This window comes from Musca vetustissima, unplaced genomic scaffold, assembly GCF_032173495.1.
Source record: "Musca vetustissima isolate MV318-11 ecotype Yass unplaced genomic scaffold, APGP_CSIRO_Mvet_v1 utg11901, whole genome shotgun sequence".
Classification (NCBI taxonomy): Eukaryota; Metazoa; Arthropoda; class Insecta; order Diptera; family Muscidae; genus Musca; species Musca vetustissima.
The window spans coordinates 1-23,439 of NW_026889445.1; the positions used below are offsets into that span (position 1 = coordinate 1).

The following is a 23,439-nucleotide window of genomic DNA, read 5'->3' on the forward strand; positions in this document are numbered from 1 at the left end:
GTTTCATGCTCTCTTCATATGACTGGTGGCGTTTAGTTCCAACGTGGGGAACTCCCACACCCTGAGATCAAGAGTCTCATACCGACTGAGATAGCCGGGCAATAAACATGTTTTGTTTGTTATTAATCAGGTACTGCGGATTTGTAGACAATAATTTCTCTGTATAATCATTAATATAATTACAATATAGGTTTAAAAAAATGGACATTCACGACATACATTTTCTTAATCTATATTGCACTTAAATTAAAATATCACAGAGTTTATTGCGTGTTGTTGGTATAATCGTTAGGTGTTGTATAATGGTAGACAATAATCTTTAGGTATAATAAATATAATTACAATATAGGTCAAGAAAAATGGACGCACACGACATTCAATTTCTTAATCTATATTGCACTTAGTTTATTATATCACAGATTTTATTGCAATTCTTCTAGGCTTTAATATCCTTAGCATGAAAATGGCCAAGAGATTTTCCTTGGAGAGTTTCCAACTCATACATATTGTTTCCTATGGGTTTCACCACCCTGCATTTCAAGAATTTCTTGCAGAATTTTGCATTTATATTATTCTTGAAGTCTGACAATATGTGATTTCTTCGGTAAACTTCTTGTCCTGGTTGAAAGATTATATTTCGTGATCGGTAATTGTATCTTTTTGCACTGGATTGGTATGCCTCATGTAGATTGTTCTTAATTTTCTGTCTCAGTAATTCGAATTTATCGGCTTTATTTAAGGAAACTATCTGGTGGTCTGATAAAGATCTCAATTTCTTGGCTAATCTGTAGTCTGTTCCGTTAGTGAACATATTGTAGCCGAATAGCGCGAAGAATGGGTTTACGCCAGTAGCGGAGTGCACCGATGTTCGTAACGCTTGCTCAATTTCAGACAGGTACAGATCCCAGTCCCTGTGGTCATTTTCGACATATGTCCTTATTGCCGCTAAAACAGACTGGTTCACACGTTCGGACGCATTCGCTTGGGGTGAATAGTAAGCTGTCTTTAGGTGTGTTATTTTATAGTTGTTTATCATTTCCTCGAACAGCTTTGAGACAAACTGTTTTCCATTGTCGCTATGGATTATTTCAGGAACTCCAAATGTATGGAATACCTGATTCTCTAGAAATTTGACCACATTTGTAGCAGTGGCTTCCTTCATTGCGTGTAGGAACGTAAACTTGGTGAAGTGATCCATCACGATAAATATATAAGTGTTACCTCTTTTGGATCTTGGATATTTACCCAGGAAATCAATGTACAGTTTTTGAAACGGCCTTTCAGTCACGACTTCATTTCCAATCGGCGGTCGCATGATTCGATTTGACGGTTTCGTCTCTTTGCATACTTGACAATTGCTGATGTATTGCCTGACTTGGGATGCCATTTTCGGCCAATAATAAAATATTTTTAATCTATTGATAGTTTTATTTAATCCTTCGTGGACTGCATTGGAATAATTATGGGCCTTCTCAATTAGTGCATATGTAATTTCTTGTGGTATCCACAGTTTCCATTCGGTTTCCATGGTGTCTTGATCGAAACATTTAATCCTTATGTAGATTTTCTGGTTGTCTATTTTCAAATCAGGAAGTCTTTCTTTGTTTTCTGTTATGGTGTTTCTTAATTCTACATACTCCTCGCTTTCAAATGCGGTAGTTTCGAAGTCGAGTAATTCTTCATCTGTTATTTCTTCCACTATCACATCCGCGTCAATGGGCATCCGCGATAGGGTATCAGCCACTATATTTTCGGAACCTTTCCGGTGCTGGATTGAAAAGTCGAAGGCTTGGAGCTGCAGTGACCATCTAGCGAGTCTACCACTCAGGTCCTTTAGGGACATAAGCCACTTAAGGCTAGCATGATCCGTGATGATGGTAAATTTCATTAGTTCCACATATGGCCTAAACCTTTTTACCGCAAGTACCGCCGCCAAACACTCCTTTTCGGTAACCGAATAATTTCTTTGGCCGGAATTAAGTTTCTGGGAATAGAATGCGATGGGATATTCGCCATCGTCATCATCCTTTTGAAATAATACGGCTCCGATTCCATATTCGGAAGCGTCGCATTGTATAAAGAATTCCCGTCGGAAATCCGGATGTCGGAGAACCGGTGCCGTTGTTAGGGCCTTTTTTAATGTTTTAAAAGATTCTTCCGCTTGTGGTGTTATGCTAAACTTCTGGGCTTTCTTCAATGTATCCGTAAGTGGCGCAGAGATACTAGCAAAATCCTGGATGAAGCGTCGGTACCATCCAGCGGTACCCAAAAAGCTTCTTACCTCTCTAGGAGTTTTCGGTATAGGTATTTTTATGATCGCACTGACTTTTTCCGGGTCAGTCTTTAGAGTTCCGTTTCCGATTATGAAACCCAGATATTTCAACTCGCGGAAGCAAAATCGTGACTTTTTGAGTCCAATGGTCAGGTTGGCTTTTTGTAGGCATTCCGCTACTTCATTTAACAGTCGCATATGCGTATCAAATTCATCAGATATTATGAGGAGGTCATCCAGATAAATAAATACATTGGATTTCAGTCTGCCAGGGATCACGCGGTCCATCAATCGACAGAGTCGTTGTGCTGCGTTGCATAGACCAAACGGCATTACTCGGAATTGGTACAGTGGTCGACCTGGTACAGTGAAGGCTGTATATGGTTTGGCTTCATCCTCCAGCTCTATTTGCCAAAACGCGTACTTCAGGTCGACACTGCTGATGTAATGCGTTTGATCTATGCGGCTCAGAATCCCATCAATATTTTGTAGGGGATATGCGTCCTTGATAGTCAGTGCGTTCAGTTTTCGAGCATCCAGACAGAATCGGTTTTTACCGGGTTTTCGTACTACGGTGGTTCTATTGCTCCAAGGCGAATCGCTTTCTTCAATTACGTTTAATGCGAGCATATTGTCTATTTCCTTATACACGATTTCCTGTACGGCGGGGGATAAAGGATAGTGTCTGTCTTTGACAGGATTTGCACCTTCTACTAGTTTGATGGCGTGTTTTTCCAGCTTAGTGCACCCCAACCCATGCTTTTCAAACGTTCGGAACTTTTCTATTACTTCCGATAGCTTCTTCTCCTGGTCCTCATTTAGTACATGCATATTATTCACTTCATTCTTTGCCGCTCCGTGGATGTTTCTTTGGAGATCAATATTAATTTCTGCAACTGGAAATAATTCCGGTGCTATTTCAAATTTCTTCCAGAAGTCAATGCCCAGATACAGTTCCTGTTCTAGGTCAGGACACAGGAATAATTGCATCTGGCATATTTTATCCTGGTATTCAACATTTACTTCAATAGTACCTAAGATACGGTGACGTTGACCAGAGGCTGTAGTGACGTTTGAGATATAGGGCTTTATTTCAATTCCCAGTTCTTCCACTAGTTCTCGACACTTCTTCCCTAATAAACTCACTGTTGCACCTGAATCCAATAATCCTCTTACATCCCTACCGTATATTTTTATATTGGCGTATGGCCTTAAATCATTTATGTTTTCGCATCTTACAATTGCTTCAGACACTGATCGTTTAATTTCCTTATTTTGTTTTTGTTTCTGTCTTAGTTTATCTATTTTTACTTTGTTTTTCATTGAGTGTTTTAATTTCTTTATTGTATTTTGGTTTAGTTCCATGTTAGGACTTTCAGTTTCGTTTTGGAATATCCTGGCTTTTGTTTGTTCATAATTTTTTGCTCTAACTTCTAATGGCAGATAATGCCTAATTTTCGCAAAGTTTTGTTCTTGGTTGTTTACATTTGCGGATTCTGTTGGGGTTTCGGGTCGGCGGGTTGATCGGTCGAACGGTGGTTCCCCGCGGCAACCCCGTTCTTCCTCGAGTTTCCCGCTCGGCAATTTGAACATTTAGGTGTAATGGTGTTTTGCTTTCCGCATTTGAAACAAAAAAAATTTCTTTGCACAGAAGGGCAATCCCTAAATCCGTGTCCAGGGGCTTGACAATTCCAGCATACTAATTGCATATTAATAGCTGAAATGTCTACAACTTCCTCCTGTTCATTAAAATTTTCATAATTTTCCACCTCATCTTCCTGTATGGCATTGACGCGAACTTGTCTGTTAATTCCTGGATTAGGTATGGGTATAGGTTCCCTACGAAAGAATGTCTTCTCTACTTCTATACATTCTATTCTCAGTTGTTCTAAGGATGAAACTTGCATCGAATAAACAATACTGGAGATGTTCTTCCTCAAATTTTTCTTTGCCAGGGAGATCATTTCATATTCAGATACTGGTCTTTCAAGCTTGGACCTCATAGAATTCAGGTCATGGAAAAATGAATTGATTGATTCTCCCGGCATTTGTTTACGCTCTAACAAATCCCTCATTTCTTCGAAGCAAGTTCGTTTGGTCTTGAATCTTTCGCATAAGGCATGTTTTAGTGCATCCCATGTGGAAATATTATGGTTCATTTGCTCTAGCCAGAACCACTCGTTGGCGGGTCCTGAAACTAGAACATGGAACTCGTTGAGGATATCTTCCCATGCTAAATTATATAACTTTTGGAAGTGTTCCAACCTATATATGAAATCTTCGACTGTTAGACTATTGGGTCTGCCAGAAAAATTTAGCCCGAAGCGTTCTAACTTTATCCCTTGGCAATTATGGCTGCTTAAAATGGATGGAGTTACAGTGTGGCTTCGACTGAAACTGGGGTTATTCTCTCTTCTTGGCGGTGGCGAAGAATGTCTAACGTTTTGGGCAGAGCTTGGCTGAGGAGTTGGGTCTTGCCCATTCACCGACAATCTACCTATAGTCTCATTCAGTCTGTCGATGACTGTATATACCTTTTCCATCTCTTTTTTAACTGTGTCCTGCACAAGGGACTGTAAATTTGCTTGTGCATGGTTTAGGCTATCTTGTACCAGACTCCTCACAAGTTGGTCGACTTCTGCCGGACGAGTTGGTTGAAAATTCGGTTGGTTAGCTATATTTGCCGAAGCACTGGTACTGGGATTGGGGTTATTAATAGAACCTGATAAATCCCGCACTACCGGATCTAAATTAGCCCTTGAGCTTTGCATTTTTGTCTCCGATTGTTTTTTCTTGTTTTTGGGTTTTGGTGATGAAATTGAGGTCCTGCTTAAGTCGAACACTAAAGACCTATTTCGTTTCCTTCGTTTCTTGCCAGCAGTAGCTTCACTCATTGAATCTCAATAAACAGTTTAGAAGTTATATTTTTATTCTATTTATTTTTTGTTTAATTTTTTGAATTTTTTTTTTTTTTCTTTTTTTTTTTTTTTTTTTTTTTTTTTTTTTTTTGTTTTTTTAATGTTTATAAAAATGATATTCAAGATTAAGGAAAAAAATAAAAAAGGAATAAATAGCAGTGGATAAATAATAGCTACAAATTAACTAAATTGACGTACAAAAAGGTTTTAATTATAATTAGAATATTAGAATTTATAGGTTAGATAAATAAATTAATTGGTATACTTATAATAGAATATTAGAATTTTTAGGTTAGATAAATAAATTAATTGGTATACTTTATTTAGATTCTAATGACTACAAAGTTAGTTTAAAAATTAATACGTAAAACAACAACTTAATTTAAATACACAATTTTTTTTTTCCAAACACAATAACAAATACGAGAGCTTACTAAGAGTATTTTCAGTTGTTCGTGGCTGAAGTGCGTGGGATGTTGCTTTATACAAAGAACATTAATTTTAACATAAAGTGGCCTAATTCGGCTGTCATGGTATATTGATTAGGTTGGACTTTACGAACATTGAACATATATATATTTTTTTTTTTGGTTTAGTACCATGGCATTTTCCTGGCGTCATAGCCGAAAAAAGATCTCATGAATGGATTAGAGTTTACAACACAGTCTGTGCCCAACATTGTCACAGCAGATATTGCAACTAATCCTGTACTAACCTAAATCTATTGTCATTACTTTTAAAAAAATATAAACACAGAAACATACTAACACAGGTCATACAAACAATACAATCTTTGTTACAATTAACGAACAAGAGCTATTGCACCAGACCCTATTAAAATGGAATGAAATATCCTAATTTTTCTACTACCTATACTAAATATTGCACGATTATCACAGTTTAGTTTCTAAAAAGTGGATACAATATCCGATAGATTTTAGAAAAATGCGATATTTCATTTTAATCTATTTCACCCTATAGTATATTGCACAGTGCTTCGATGGTATTGCACATATTTAATTTTTTTCTAATGTCTGGAAGACATTAATGCTTTTCCTTGGGCGCCATATTGTTACATTCTGCCTATTGCGGCGTAATGGTGGGGTTCCACACTAGCTCAGGTGGGAGCGTTTTTTATTCAGGGGGGATTTTTAACCCTGCCACCATTAACCCTAGGGAATGAACACTTTAAGGAACTTTGGATCAACACAAAACAAAGACGAATACAAACACAACATAAAACCATGACACAGGAGCTTGATGGAATCTGCTCCTCCACTTCGCCCACCCATCCTTGACCCTTTTGATCCTAAATTTAAATTGCAATATAAAGGGCCCCGTACACCACTTACACTTACTCACTTACAACATACTCTTAGTTTTGGCTCTCACACAAAGGAAATTAACACAACATATTTAAAATTTAAATTCTAACATAAAAACAATTTATTGAGCTGGTCATTTTCCTTAATAATAGAACAACAAAACTTGAAACATTAACAACTATCAAATTTCTTAAAATTGCGAGTCATTCACTCGGATTACCCTCTTATTACTCCAAAATTACTGCCAATTTAGGCCATTAAAAAAAACATTAATACCTGCCTAAATGAGCTCTTTTAGGTGGTTTGGGACATTACTTTCCGTCCACAAACAATTTATAAATTCCAAAACCAAATTTCAAGGTAATTTGGGGCAACCCTACACTCCAATATATATGAAAGACAAGTAATTAATGTTCCTTACAAAAATTATTTAAAACATTTAGACAATACCACTTAACCTAGGTTATAACATATACACGATTAAACTATTTATTATATATATTTGTTAATTTTAAATCAACTTGTTTTCTTTTGTTGTTTTTCTTTTAATTTATATCAATTTTGTGCCTTTTTAAATTATATTTTTAATTAATTGAATTTTGTTCTTCTTTTTCTTTTTTTTAGATTTCAATAAAGTGGTGCTTTGAACTTTTCTTCAGGCAATAGTAAGTATAAGCCTTATTCTATTTTACCTGGACTTAGCCAATATTTTACATCAACATTTATTTCCTCTTTCAGGAGCACTTATCACATTTCTTTCGGGGTAAGGCAGAACCCGAGACTTTCTTGGCGGTGTAGTTGGCGGTTTTGTGGTGTGGCCGAAAATCGTTATTATGGCTGTTAGCCTGGCCAATATTTGCTGTTGTGCTGCTGTGGCCAATAAAAATGAACTGACCCCTCCGTATCGTCTGCCGGGGAGGCCAGTTGACGCCTTTGAATATTTTTATGTTGGCGATATCTACAACCATAAAAGAACAAAACACAAAAACTCATAAATCTACAGAATTACACACCACACAAAGACTTCACACTTACACTGCGTTTCTAACGCCCACGACAAAATTTTAAAAATAATATAGGCGAATTTCAGCCTTTAATAAATTTAGTTTATTAACCAAAAAAGGATTTTTGTTGTAATTTTCGAAAATAATTTAAGACAACTGTTAACTGTTTTCGAGTGCACCACTGGGGAAATGAAGGAGAATTTTTCTTTTTGGAGCTTTTTATACTCCTGTAAGGACGCCGAATTTTCCCTCCTTACCAGGTTTTTCCTGATTTCCCTGACATTTACCAATTTTCCTTTGTCGATCTAGCCAGCCCTTAAACATATCGCAGGGTTGTATTTTCGATTAGCTCATTTCTTTGCTAATCGACTTCAATACAACCCTGCCAGTGGCGGCAATTCTAAATAACCCTGGGTTAGAACATTTCCGCTTCATTTTTTGGACGTGGGTTGAACTGGAGATTTGTTTGCGGAGTTTTGCATGGCATTTTTTTTTTAATAAAAATTCCACACGCAACATCTTTTCTGATAACGTTGGACATGTCTCTATAGATTTTGCAGATCCTTCCTGACACCTTATGATTGCTAGAAAGATTCTCTCTCAAGCAACCTAACAGGTATCATAACAAAAACATATTGCCATGCTGATGTAGAATTTTCGACACCTCAGGTGTCATGTGAAGGCACCATGTTGCCGTTCTCAAGGCTGCATTCGGACAGGTCCAAATAAATCTCTCTTGCTTAGCATTATTATTCGCGGACCGCTCTGGTACCGCATAGCTGTCCACAGGCTGACCTATGGCTTTATAAGACATGGTTCCTTTATATGTTGGCAAGCGACAAATGTGACCCCAACAATTTTGGGATAGATAGTGGTCGGAATTGTATGCTTGTCGAACTGTACATTCAATAGTATTTTCATCTCCGTAAAATATGGTGTATAATATGGCCCATGATTTTGTAGTGCAAATTTTTATGTTCTTCGATTGAAGAAAGTTGTTAGATAGTCATACAACCTTACACATATGACCTCAACGAAAGATCCAGACGCTATGATCGGATCTCCACGTACGACTGTTATCCACACATACAATTGATTATTAAACGTTTCAAACGAAGCCGTAAGATGAAGCTTTTTCGATGACTTCATACTCTCAAAGGGGGTAACCCCTTTCATGCGAACATTGCACATCGTAATATTTCTTCCAAACTTAAATTAATTTCGAATATGGAAAATATCGACAACTTCTTTTTTGACTTAACTCAAAAATTACGACAATTTTTAAAACTTTCTAAAATATATATGAAACGAATTTTATAAACTTTATAAATCTGGTACAATGTAAACATACTATTATAGTATGTTTACATTGTACTGGATTTCGTGGTTATAAATCCTCACAGATTGGTTGACCTTAATATGTATATCAGTCAGACCTTAATATTTATGTCAGGCATAAACAGAGAGCCTTACGCTCTTTTACACACATATTACACCCAAAGAAAGCGCCCGTGCTGGAGATTGCCTGATGTGGATTTTTATATAAACTTAAAATGTACGATTTTTGATTTATGACGTTTTCCTACTCCTAAGATGTTTTATAATAATAATGCGATATATCGGTCCACATTTTGTTACAGTTCCCATACTTATTCCAAATCCATTTTCTTGCAGCAAATTTAATGACCCTTGTGAATTTTTATTTTCTATAACAAAAATCTTGTTTTTGTAAAATGTTTAGTTGCTGTCATCAATGCATATACAATAATATCGTATACATATCCTACTACTGACCTACCATTTCATACACATTCCACTGAGGGTTGTTTTCTTGATACCTTATATCATCTACCATTGGTTTGTTGTACTGTGTAAATCTACACATCATTGTCCAACGTGTGTTGGATTACTTCTCGCTGTTTAGTATGATTCTCATTCACTTACCGATACATGCTGCATAATTAGTTCATCAATTGCTGACCAAAGCATACTTACCTGGCGTAGGGGTTACCGTGATCATGAAGGCGGTTCCCCCGGAGCGAGGCTTGGCCATTGCACTTTCGGCTGAGTTGACCTCCGCGATTATTCCTAATGTGAATAACTCGTGCGTGTAATTTTTGGTAGCCGGGAATGGCGTACGCGCCGTCCCGACGTCAATTAAATACATTTCAATTAATTTGTCAGTTTAGGATATTCTTCGTAGATTGACAAATTTACTTTTCTGTGCGACTTTTTTGGAAGGAACGACTTTTTGTGGAACTATTTTAAAATTCCCAGCGGTAACACTGATCCTAAGCATTGCGGTCTGTGTCTCACTTTTAGATCGAATAATCTCCTTTAGATATTTTCGCGACATAAAGAAGCCATCATATTTTCCCGCGTACAGTCAGGGTTATCGTTGTGCGACTAAAGTTGCAATTTGCAACCTTTTTGGTGTCCTGTAACTCTGTTTGCAACTTTTTAAGCGTTTTTCAAGTGAACGATTTTTTGTGCAACTTTTTAAAAATTCCCTGCGGTAACACTGCGTACAGTGTTGAAGTCGGAGCAAACACTTTTTTATTTTTTCTTAATGTAAAAATTACGAAGTCTTTATTATACCGGTAGTAGTTTTCATAGTACCTGTCTATAAAAACTTAGAAAGTAATTGATAAATAATACAATGGAAGTAAAATTAACAACTATATTTTGGTGTCCTCTAAATATTCCCTGCTGCCACTATTATTGTCAACATCAACTAATTTCGCAAAGTTCACCGTTACTTTTGGTTATATAATGGATCTGCTCCACAACCTGTACACTCTTATATTATTATTTATATAGAGTTTAATCACTTCTTGTGTACGGGTACAGACCAGAGAATGACATCCATTCAACGCAACTAGTAGTACACCGGCTAACGCAATAGAAAAATCATTCATATTCACCAACGCAAATTCTCCTAAGCATAACATAAACACAAAAGTAAGTCAAATACAAATGAATCCCACCGGACTACAATTGTTTCTACAAACAACGCAAATGATCGTTAATAGCAGAGTTTGCACTACCGAGTGTGTGGAGAGCGCAGGTTGAAATAAATCAACCACCAAATGAATAACGTGTTAGAGTCTAAACGCAACCATAGAGTCTAGAGTCAGCGACAGTCGTTTGCCGTGTGTTTATATTGGCAACGGGAAATCGCGACGGCTGACGTTCGCGTCTAGCGGCATGACGCTAGAATAGATTTTATTCATTTTTGCTCAGCGTCATACTCAAAATTTCTCTCTTGCTCTCAATTGAGTTGCCATATTTTAGGTAAAAATCAACAGTGCTACCAAATTTCAATGAGAATTTATATCAAAACATATGGCAGTGCTGTTGAAAAAACAAATATTTTCAATGATTGTGGATGTTTTTTAACGAATTAATAATAAAATGGAAGAAAAATATTTTTTTTCGATAATTTCATCCAAGTTCCTTGACATTATTGTTTATTAAATAATAAATTGATTTTGTTTTGCACAACGTAAAATTTTCTGTCAGAAAATGAAAACAAATAATTGACATTTTGTGCCTCTAACGCTAACTCTTTCGTTTGGTTTTCACGCCGGCGAAAAAGTATGACGCTGACTCGTGACTCTCTGGTTGCGTTTAGACTCTTATACGACCAAATGACTTATTGTGTGAAAGAGTAAAATACAAAACTGGTGTTGAGAATAACATTGAGAGTAACATTAAGAGTAATTTTCTATACACAGGGGTTGGCTTGCGGTATATTATTTTTGACTTGCGTTTTGCATAAAATAAAATAACGCAACAACAATTAATGGTAAATTAAAAATTAATAGTGCAAAAACGTTTTTTTAAACAAAAAATGAATTCATTTTTTATTATAAAAAAATTATAATATTGCTACATATAAAATAGTCAGTATAGTTATAAGGGGAAATAAAAAATTTATTTAAGAATTAAAAGAATAATTCGTGTTGTATGAGAAATTTTAAAATATTATGTATAACATAACAGAAATAAAAATAAATTAGAAACTGGATTGTCGTAGTTCATTCTAAAATTAACTGATCATAAAAACAAACTTCACTCATAGAGTAGTACTGTTATGATGCGGTGCACCGCATTGATTCGATTGACGTTGTTTCTTTTGCGTTGTTTGCATTGTTTATGTTCCCCCGCACTCACATGCATAAAAACACTCTGAACGAAGCCGGCGATAGCAGAGAGTGTTTATACGAAGATATGATGTGAATGGAAAACAATCGGTAAAGTGAGAGTCAACAATGGCAGTATTTTCACGAATGACCGAGTGTTGACTGTGCTATACCGCATCATTTGTAGTTGCGTTAAGTATTACTATCGCTTTATTTTATGCATAACGCAAGTCAAAAAAAAGCTACCGCATGTCCATCTCTGGTACAGACCAAACATTTCCTTTCAAAAAATGTACTACATATCTAACCAAAAACAAATTACTATGCTGGGTTAATAATTACAACAGCCTAAAAATATGCTATATATTGCAAATGTCACACTTCACACAGAGCATGCTAGACATCAGAAATGCAACGCCACAAATAAACAAAACAAATCAAAAACATTGAAATTAATTTGTATTCGTTCTCCAGGTATCGACGTTAAATGGTATTAATTTTCATCACAATAGGGCACACACAAAATATATTTTTTACGGAATTAACAGATCGAATTTATTAATTTATGTCGGGACGGCGCGTACGCCATTCCCGGCTACCAAAAATTACACGCACGAGTTATTCACATTAGGAATAATCGCGGAGGTCAACTCAGCCGAAAGTGCAATGGCCAAGCCTCACTCCGGGGGAACCGCCTTCATGATCACGGTAACCCCTACGCCAGGTAAGTATGCTTTCCTACGCTCAGACTGAACTAATTACGAAGCATGCATCCGCAAGTGAATGAGAATCATTTGTAAGTAATGAGAATGCTGGCAGTGCATTTTTACAATGAAATACACATTTTTATAGTAGAGGAAATCATTGGCGCGGAATTATTAGGTAGTCCACAAAAAAAGAAAAACAACCCTCAATGGATATTTTGTGCAGTGGTGGCATACTCCATTACACACAATACAATCTACTACAGTGTTGGGCAAAACTAAATTGAAAGCAAGTGTGTGCAAGTGTAACTGAGAATTCGCCATTAAAAACGACTGACGTAAAGAGAAAGAAAGAGAAAATGTGTTTACCCATCGACCTTCAGTTACGGTAGCGTATATGGGTAAGCATGCCTGATCTACTACCACCATAGTGTAGGGGTATATGAAATCAGGGTCAGTCAGAGAGGTGTTTTTTACACTCTTTTTCACACAAAATATTATCAAAGACAGTATGTATTATGTTATATTGGCTAGGAAATATCTAACAACTGATCAATATTGGCTCAAGTATTGGGACAGCACCTATCAGAAAAAATCCACCCATATTTGGAGATTTGAAATATAGGCAAATGAAGCTAAAAATGCAGATATTAATAATTTCTAGTAGAACGATTTACTACGCAAGAAGACTCCAAATGGGAAAATGGGAATGGGAAGTTACTGGCAATTGGGTTGAAAAACTCAGGAACCCTCCGATTATATTTGTGCTATATTTAAAGTGCACCGATATTAATGGACCAAAAAATACTGTCAATTCATTCGCAAAATACCGGATATAGTTGATACCGATATGTATCATATCTGGTAGGGAAATTTGCTGCGCAATGATAATCCAAAATAGGCAGTGACATCCAATTCCATTTAATTACGTGTCTAAACTTCGGAGGTACCCCTATATTAAGGTTATACCTAAAAGTAGACCGATGTTGATATTTATACCCTTCACCACACTGTGGTACAGGGTATTATGTCTTTGTGCATATGTTTGTAACAGGCAAAAATAATCGAGATAGAACCATGGTACCTTTTGAGAAGATGCATAGAATCACTTTCTAAGTCGATTTATGCATGTCCGTCTGTCCGTCTGTCTGTCCATGTTAAATTGTAAACAAAGTACAGGTCGCATTTATGATCCGAATTGGATGAAATTTGGCACAGCTCATTTGTTTGGCCCAAGGACGAACCCTATTGAAATTGGGAAAAATCGGTTCAGATTTAGATATAGCTCCCATATATATATTTAACCGATTTAATGTAAACGGTCGCTATACAGTAAAAACTCGCTAATCCGGATAATTGATTGCAGACCCCAATCCGGATTACCGAGATTTCCGGATTATCGAGTTTTATTAATTGGTTTAAATTTATATTAATTTGGTGATAATTTAATTATTTTTATGCTTTTATTAAAAATGAAAATTATTCATTTCAAAAATATGAACTTTGAATATAATAGGTACTATTTTCAATAAAATTTGCAACGATTTTTTTATTAAAATAAAAAGTAACGTATCTTTACAATCCGGATTTTTGAGTCAAATAGGTCAATCAATCCGGATTATAGGATACGCAATGGGTTGTGAAATGCAGTCCGGATTACCGAATAATCCGGATTGTCGAGGTTCGGATTATCAAGTTTATACTGTATATCCTTCGATTTGCACGAAATTTGGTACAGCCTAATCATTTAGGTCTAGAATGATGTCTGCCAAGTTTCCTGAAAATCGGTCCAGATTTAGATATATAGCTCCCATATATAGTTTAGTCCGATTTCATGTAAATGGTGCCCCAAAGTCCCTATATATCTTTCGATTTGCACGAAATTAGGCATAGCGTATTGAATTAAGCCTAGAGTGACGTCTGCCAAGTTTCGAGAAAATCGGTCCAGATTTAGATATAGCTCCCATATATAGTTTCGTCCGATTACATGTAAATGGTGCACCAAAGTTCCTATATATCCTTCGATATGCACGAAATTTGGCATAACGTACCGAATTGAGCCTAGAATGATGTCTGCCAAGTTTCGAGAAAATCGGTCCAGATTTATATATAGCTCCCATATATAGTTTCGTCCGATTTCATGTAAATGGTGCCCCAAAGTCCCTATATATCTTTCGATTTGCACGAAATTTGGCATAACGTACTGAATTGAGCCTAGAATGATGTCTGTAAAGTTTCGTGAAAATCGGTCAAGATTTAGATATAGCTCCCATATATAGTTTCGTCCGATTTCATGTAAATTGTGCACCAAAGTTCCTATATAGCCTTCGATTTGCATGAAATTTGGCATAACGTACTGAATTGAGCCTAGAGTGATGTCTGCCAAGTTTCGAGAAAATTGGTCCAGATTTAGATATAGCTCCCTTTTATTATAGATTGATTTTAAGTAATTGACGAACCAAGGAACCAATAGGCTGATACAAACAAAACGTTCTAAAATTAGTATAACCTAACCTGTGACAAGTTTGTTTGAAATCGCTTAATATTTGGATAGAGCTTCCATATATATTTTCGCCCGATTTCAAGTAAATTGGGCATCAAACTCCTCATGTTAGTCAGATTGACATCCAATTTTGCACAACGTACAATATTGAGCATAGAATTACGTAGTTGCGTTTTCTAGAAGTACAGACATAGCCCAACGGATGACCTATTGATATTTGTTTGAAGTCGATTTACATTGTAACAAACGAATGACATGTTTATGGATAGATCTAGGTAGATTCGCATTTAGATAAATATCATATATTTTATTTCATCCAATTTCATGTTAATAGTCCTGTTTAATATACCCCGGCCCCGTCCGACTTTACTACTTTCCTTACTGGTTTTGTAAGGAGATTTGCTACGCATTGAGAAACCAGAATATTAATATTAGGTTGGGGAAAAATAAATCCACTATTTTTATATGAACTATAGGACTTTATTTAACATACTTCCGCATTCGAGAGTCCTATCCGTTCAAAGTTGTGCAAAGCCATGTCTGCGTTTGGCATTCCTGCAAAATTAATACGTCTATGCAGGATAACTTTAACTGGTACAATGTCAACAGTTAAAGTAGGAAAGGACCTCTCGGCGCCCTTCAATACCAAACAAGGATTCAGACGAGGTGACAATTTGTCGTGTGACCTGTTCAACAGTCTGCTGGAAAAGGTCATACGAGATGCAAATGTGAACAGAAATGGCACTCTGTACACCAAACAGCATATGTTACTCGCCTACGCCGACGACATCGACATAATGGGTCGAACATTGCGAGCGGTATTAGCCACATATGAACGAATTTAGAAGGATCTGCCAAAGAGGGGCACAGTCCCACTTTAGCAGTGCCGCTGATATTACCCGTGCTTTTATATAAATCTGAAGCATGGATACTTGCGTAAGCAGATGAGGCAGCTCTTGGGGTGTTTGAGAGAAAAATTCTACGGAAGATCTATGAGCCGATCTATGGTCGAATGAACCATGAGCTATACTATCTATTCTCAGACATTGACAAAGTCAATGTTGCAGCGACTACTTTGGTTAAACCATCTTGTGAGCCAAGTGATGGTTCACGCAGAAGGGGAAGGCCACGAATCCGATGGAAAAATCAAGTAGAAGACAACATCTCGTAAAATGGTGTTTCAAATTGGATATAATGCGAACAAGACCGACGCGCCTGGAAATCGTTTTTAAGGAACAACCGTTGTCATAAGCCAGCTAAGTAAGTAGGTAGGATCGAAAACGGCTGTAAAATTGTTTAAAAGTTGAATTATACAAATTATTTTAAACACGTTCTGAAGAGCTATGGCCACTTATTACAAATGTGAAATCAGATTTTGAAAATCAAATAAAATGAATCCGAAATGGCGGATCAAATATAAGTATTTAAAATCAGAATAGCATGACATCTTTTTTTATGTCTTATGGTCCCCAAATTATGAAATAATTGGAGGTCCGTTTATGTGGTGCCTAACCCGAAATCTAAGTCATTTTGGTTGAAAAGTGCGGAAAAATCTCAAAAAAATATATTTGAGCTACACCGAATAATGGAGCAAAATTGATCATTTTTGTTAAGAATGTGTGCTACACAATGCGAACTTAAAATACTAAATAAAAGCTAATTTGGTTGAAGTTGAGACTAAAATCATCCAATTTTATCACCAGGATGTTATTTTAGTAAAGGAAAATTTTAATTTTTTTTATTAATGGATGCCTGACCCATAGTGACCTGTTACAAACTATTCTTTATATACACTTGATCCAAGGATAAATCTCACTCCTATTTTTAAAAAAATCATAAATATGTGTAAAATTTCTAAAACATCTAACCAATTTATTCATAACAAGATCTGCAAAATACTGCTTTAACCAACAGCTGCGTCCTCGGATGATATTTTATTTTTCCAATCACATCTGCCACAACGAAAAATTGCTGTCCAAACATACCAGTATATTACGATTCGCCAAATCGCTCGCAAATTTTTTGGGTTACAACCACTAACACCACCACAATTAAAGACCAATGAGAATAATAAAATCTTGTTTTATTAGAATCTGAAGGTCTTGTAACCAAAAAAAAATTGACCAAATTCAAATACTTGAATTGCGAAGTTATTGCGGCTGCTGCAATAGAATGACAGACAAACCCATTTTTTTCAAAATTTTTGTTCATTACAAGCTGGTGGCTATAAAGATTTTATTTGGCACTGTAGACGGGCACTGTGCATTGCCGAGGTCATTAACTTGCCGCCAGTTGTAGTTTTTTCTCCAAAAAAACTAGTTGTTGTTATTTAAGTTTAGAAACATTATTAGCGACATTATTCTACCAAATTTAAGGTTAGGTTGTATTGAATACCAGTTAAGATGAGGTGTTTTATATGTTGGTTTTAAAAAAAATGCTTCTTCTCTCATTTATAAATGCAGTTAGACATTTTTGGTGAGTCGTAATTGCTGTTCGGTATAAATATTCGATTTGTTTGATTATTTTATTTGATTTCAGACAATCTCATTGATGGATGAGGTATTTGAAAGAAAATGCATTTTCACATGGAAACAATTCCTGACGACTTGACTAAATACACTTTTTATGACAATCAGATATTTTTACTGTAAAACACTGAGCATCCTTATGCGAAAATATACTATACTCATAAAGCCAGTAAGGAAAGTAGTAAAGTCGGACTGGGCCGACTATATGATACCCTTCACTACTTTATGTATATTCTACATATGTATCCTAACAGACGTCGCGTTTTTGATATATACCAATATCTGAACAGATTTCAGGGAAACTTGCCAGAGACTAATTTATATTATTTCGGTTCGTTGTGTCAATCGTCCTAGCTATGTATATTTTCACGAAGCTTAGCACACATCATTCTAGACTAAATCCAGTAACCTGTACTAAAAATCGTGCAAATCGAAAGATATATAGGGATTTCGGTGCACCAATTAAATAAAATCGGACGAAAATATATATGGGACCTATATCTAAATCTGAACCGATTTTCACGAAACTAAACACATTCTAGACTCAATTCAGTACGCTATGCCAAATTTCCAGCAAATCGGAAGATATATAGGGACTTTGGTGCACCATTTCCATAAAATCAGACGAAACTATATAAGGGAGCTATATCTAAATCTGGACCAATTTTCACGAAACTCAACAAACATCATTGTAGATTGAATTGAGTACGCTATGCCAAATTTCGTGCAAATCGAAACATATATAGGGACACCAATTACCTTAAATCGGATATATGTATTTGTGGGAGCTATATCTAAATCTGAGCCGATTTTCACGAAACATTGCACATATCATTTTAGACTTAATTCAGTATGATATGCCAAATATCGTGCAAATCCAAGGATATATAGGGACTTTGGTGCACCATTTACATAAAATCGGTCGAAACTATATATGGGAGCTATATCTAAATCTAAACCGATTTTCACGAAACTTGGCACACATCATTCTGCACCTTATTCAGGTCTCTATACCAAATTTCAAGCAAATCGAAAGATATAGAGGGACTTTGGTGCCCTATTTACCTTAAATCGGATGAAAATATACATGAGAGCTATATCTAAATCTGAATCGATTTTTCCCAATTTCAATAGGGTTCGTCCTTGGGCCGAATAAGTGACTTGTGCCAAATTTCATTCAAATCGGTTCTTAAATGCGACCTGTACTTTGTTCACAAAAATACATGGACGGACGGAGAGACGGACATGCGTAAATCGACTCAGAAAGTGATTATATGCATATTCTCAAAAGGAACCATGTGTCTATCTCGTTTCCTTTTGCCTGTTACAAACATATGCACAAAGACATAATACCCTATACCACGGTGTGGTGAAGGGTATAAAAAAACATTTAGCGAGTAAATTGAAATTACAGGGTGCGATGAAAAAACTGCAACCAACTTCAGACTGCTGTCATTTCCAAGCCACTCGTCCGAGAGCTGTTAAAAATATTCGAAAAGTAAAGAAGCGACATGATCGAAACTCGCGTCGCAGTGACCGAAAAATGGCGCGTGAGCTGAACATATCGCAATATTCCATTCGGCAAATATTGATAAATGAGCTCGGAGTAAAGCCATTAATATTCCTAAAAGTGCAAGAATTTACACCGCAACAGAAAGAAAATAGACTCAAAAGAGCTAAAGAGTTGCTTCGCTTGGCCGAAAGTGGTGAAATGCCGAATTTGGTTTTTTTCCGATTAGAAAAAATTCGTTGTCCAAGCATTTTGTAAACAAACAAAATGATCGTGTTTACTTGCCAAAGAGGTCAGCTTAAAATGTGCACCTTCGGTTGGCCACCGGAACTCAAGCGCCGGCCATGGTGATAGTGTGGGCCGCCATAACAGCCGATGGTCGCTTTCCGCTCGTATTAATCGACCTTTGTGGAGAGTGTATTAAAGTCGTGGGCACGCAAACATTTTGGCCGCAGACCTTGGACATTCCAACAGGTTTCAGCACCAGCGCACTTAGCACGCGCCACCCAAGAATGGTTACAAAATGTGGTTCCTCGCTTTATTGTTTTTTGAATCGCTCTTGGTCTTACCCTGTTTAAATCATGATTCACGATTCGAAGTCGGATTCTTGTTTCGGAAGACCTAACCTGAGCGACATTTTTGCAAAATATTTGTATATAAATAACTCGCATCTTTTTTTTTAATTTGTTTCAGCAAAAAACTAAGGACAAAAAGGACACAAGATAAATCGAACTAATAGGACGAAGCGTTTTATAAACAATTACAAACTTATAAATATTTACTTTTTATACCCTCCATCATGAGGTGGACTTTAAAAATACCGGTAATCATTCAGGACCTTCATAAATGGCGGGATATGCCATGGTAAATTTTAGGAGGATTTAGGTAGGAATATTTGAAATCCAATGAAAACCACATTAGAGCCAATTCGGTTAAAAGCGTGTATAAACGTTGGTAGGGTGGTTAAGGGACCAAAAACGAGACCAAGGTGCACACACTTTACGATATTACTTCAGGATGTTTGGTATTGCTGATGGGGTATATTGGTCTACGTTTCGGAATAGCTCCCATATAACGATACCGTCGCATTTTCGGAATTTTGATGGTTGTAGACGCGTTTCACTACCGAAATGGCTGTAATTTGGCATTGGGGTTTCTAGGAGGGAGAAAAATATTTTTATTTTTTTTTATTTTAGGTCTATGTTTTGATATAGTCTAAGGTAGCACCCATACAAAGGTTCCGCCTCAGTGATACTAATATAATAGTAAAGGGATTGACTGATTCAATGACTGACATAACGATTCATCAACGCCCAGACGAAAGGTGAGGGTCACTCTTCGTCCAAAGGTGTTAGATAAGGCTGGGTTTTTGGAAATTCGTACTAAAACGGTACGAAGAGTACTAAAAAGTACTAAATGTGGTAACAATTTTGTTTGGCGAACCGATAGAGCTAAAACTCTTAAATTTGGAATGAGGTTCACTGATAGAGTGTAGAATAGATGTACATAATAAACAATTTTTTGGACATTCGAACTATAAGTATCCGAAAAGTACTAAAATGTACTAAATTAGGTACAATTTCGTAGCATTAGAATGGATAGAGCTCAAACATTAATTTTGAATGCGAATTAAGGTTAAGAAGTAGTGCCGATATAGGGTGGTGGATTTGGAAGTGTGTACTCATATAGTCGAAAAGTTCTAAACAGTACTAAATTTTATACAATTTGAAGGATATTTGGTTTATTATCCCAAAGCCCAAATTTGCGCAAAAATTACACAATCCAGAGCTTTATGTTATCTGTTGACAATAATTTATATAAAAAATAAAATTTTTAGTCGATTTTGCATCAATCCAAAATCGATTTTGAACAGGTTTGCCAAAATCGAAACACCGAAAATCGACTTTTTAGTCAAAGTACAAAATCCTAATGCCATGTTCCGACGGGCATTCGAACAACGTAGTTCGCTCTCAGAATTACGTACATGAATTAACCCGTTCATACAACACTATTCTTAATTCATGTCATCAGAGTTTTTTATTTCAAACTTTTTGTTTCTATTTTTACACCAAAATTGTAACATATTTGCGTGAATGATATATGGATCTAAATAGAAAAAATAATTCTCTTTCTCCTGACTATAGTATGAACCCATATCTATTTACTTTTAATTCATGTTTTCCATTTTTTCTGAAAGTATTGTTGTTTTGAGTATATTTTCATTTTTTTCAATTCAAATGTCACATAAAAAAATTGGAGAATTTTTTGTTTGGGTTTCCCCACATTGGTTTCTCGTTTTGTACGCTAATTAGAACCAAAGGGAAAGAAATACATATTACATTATGTAAATTACAAAATTTACTTCCTTCTGCATATATAAAAACTCGAAAATTTTTTACTTTTCATTCATCATTTTTAATTTTACTGAAAAAGTTTGAAAATTTTACAAATATTTTCATGCAGTCAAAATTAATTTATTTTCGATAAATACTCTCAATTGTTAGGGATGGGACAAATTTCTTGGTTATTCGGAGAGTGATTCAAATTGAACAACGTACAAAAGTCGGTGTTCGCTCAGACAATTTTGTATGGGGAACTAAGTAATTACTTCATAATTATGGGTCGAACAACGAATGAGAGAGCGAACGACGCCCGTCTGTACATGGCATAAGAGTTTAAAAATTTACTTTTTGATCAGAAGCGCTCGACTACGTATCTCTATCTTAGTTTCTGTTTCCATATAAAGGTCCCGGGCCGAAGTGATTGCAATATTGCACATATTTTTGATTCTTAATTTGGTACTTATTTTTTTCTGAGCATAAATAACCTAATAACAATCAATGCCCCGATCAATTAAAGGAATTTTGAATGTCCACCACGTGGTGGAGTTTATAAAAGGGGTCAATGAAGAATAAAATATTTAATCACTTTCCGAATTTTTTAGGTTCGATATTTTTTATAATATAAAATATGTAAGTAGTCAATACAAATTTTAAAAACAATTAAAAACACCCATATTTGACAATTGAGGTACATATAGGAAAATCTCTGCTGTGACTCACTGTACAGAACCGAATGTTGCCATAAAAACAAGCTAAGCATCTGTAGAATATTTTCCTCACATTAAGTTCATACAATTCGAATTGAAAATCACACTACACGTCGCAAACATTTAATGCTCGTTAAAGCGAACGCTGACATTAAGTCGACGTCTAGTAGCTCACTAATGAGTCGTTATCACAATGTGAACATTAAAAACCGGGAATAACACAGCGCCGATAGCAGACAAGCAAGCAAAAGGAACAACAACAACATCAACACACAACCAACCCACTTTAGTCAACCACCGCCAACCATTCTATTAATAGCAGCGCATGGTAGATATGCACACACACACGTACACATTTTGTGTGTGCGACTACCATAGGTGCCCATCAGTATACTTTAAAGTAGCTGCCTACTCACACGCATTGTTATGCTCTTTCAGTCAGTCGTTGTTTGACAGGCAACGAATGAACACATGCTGGGGTGCGCGCACGACGTCGTGTCCGCAGAACTAGAAAATCAACGAAATAACACTTAGGGATAAAAGTGTTTCAGTATATTTGGATTTTTATTTTATTATTCAAAATGCGTTTTGTATGTTTAAAAATTTTTAAAAACAACAGAACAATTGCTATTTTTTTAAAAGAATTAAATATTTGATAATTATCGTAGTATTTAATATTAATATTTATTATTACAATATGATTATCTCGATATATTCTACTTTATAATCTTTATTATATTTTTGTGACATATACAATGTGTAATTCATATAAAAAAAATTTTAATAATGATTTTAATTTATATAATAACAAAAATTAAATTCTTCAATAATTTTTCCGACCACCAAAATGTACACACAATTTTGTTCGGTACTGTTCTGTTTTCTCTCACACATACTAACGCATTTTAATTTTGGGCACCTATGGCGACTACCCAATGTTTTGCCCGGCATTAGCGTGCTACTGACTCAACCTCACTAGTAGCTAGCTATCTGGCTTTGTATTATTAACATTCAGTGTATTTTCATGTGATTTCGTTGTGTGTTTCTTCTCCAATAATTCTCATTCACGTTCGTTCCGACATCGCTAAAGATGTTCAGTCTGAGCGGAGAAAAGCATACTTACCTGGCGTAGGGGTTACCGTGATCATGAAGGCGGTTCCCCCGGAGCGAGGCTTGGCCATTGCACTTTCGGCTGAGTTGACCTCCGCGATTATTCCTAATGTGAATAACTCGTGCGTGTAATTTTTGGTAGCCGGGAATGGCGTACGCGCCGTCCCGACATAAACTGATAAATTTCAGACTTTTGTAATATAGAACGACATGAAAAAAGCTTATATCGGTTCAGTTCCTTGGGTTTTTTGTAGAAAGTAAATGTTATTTGCGGGACATTCTCAAATAAGGGTATGTAGAACTCATATTTAGTGTTGTCTGGCCTTTTTCAGGTATTTTAAAGGTCCATGGCAAATTTTCCCACCCACTGT

The 23,439-nt window shown here is 36.0% G+C and overlaps 3 non-coding genes across 3 annotated transcripts; 2 read left to right on the forward strand and 1 right to left on the reverse strand.

Moving 5' to 3' along the window:
- Window positions 1–9,506: 9,506 nt before the first annotated feature.
- On the forward strand, window positions 9,507–9,671 carry LOC133337154 (U1 spliceosomal RNA). Its single transcript, XR_009754576.1, has one exon. It is a non-coding gene; the product is annotated as a U1 spliceosomal RNA (small nuclear RNA).
- Window positions 9,672–12,231: 2,560 nt separating this feature from the next.
- LOC133337151 (U1 spliceosomal RNA) lies at window positions 12,232–12,396 on the reverse strand. The gene has a single exon (XR_009754573.1). It is a non-coding gene; the product is annotated as a U1 spliceosomal RNA (small nuclear RNA).
- Window positions 12,397–23,073: 10,677 nt separating this feature from the next.
- Window positions 23,074–23,238, forward strand: LOC133337155 (U1 spliceosomal RNA). Its single transcript, XR_009754577.1, has one exon. It is a non-coding gene; the product is annotated as a U1 spliceosomal RNA (small nuclear RNA).
- The last annotated feature ends 201 nt before the right edge of the window (window positions 23,239–23,439 follow it).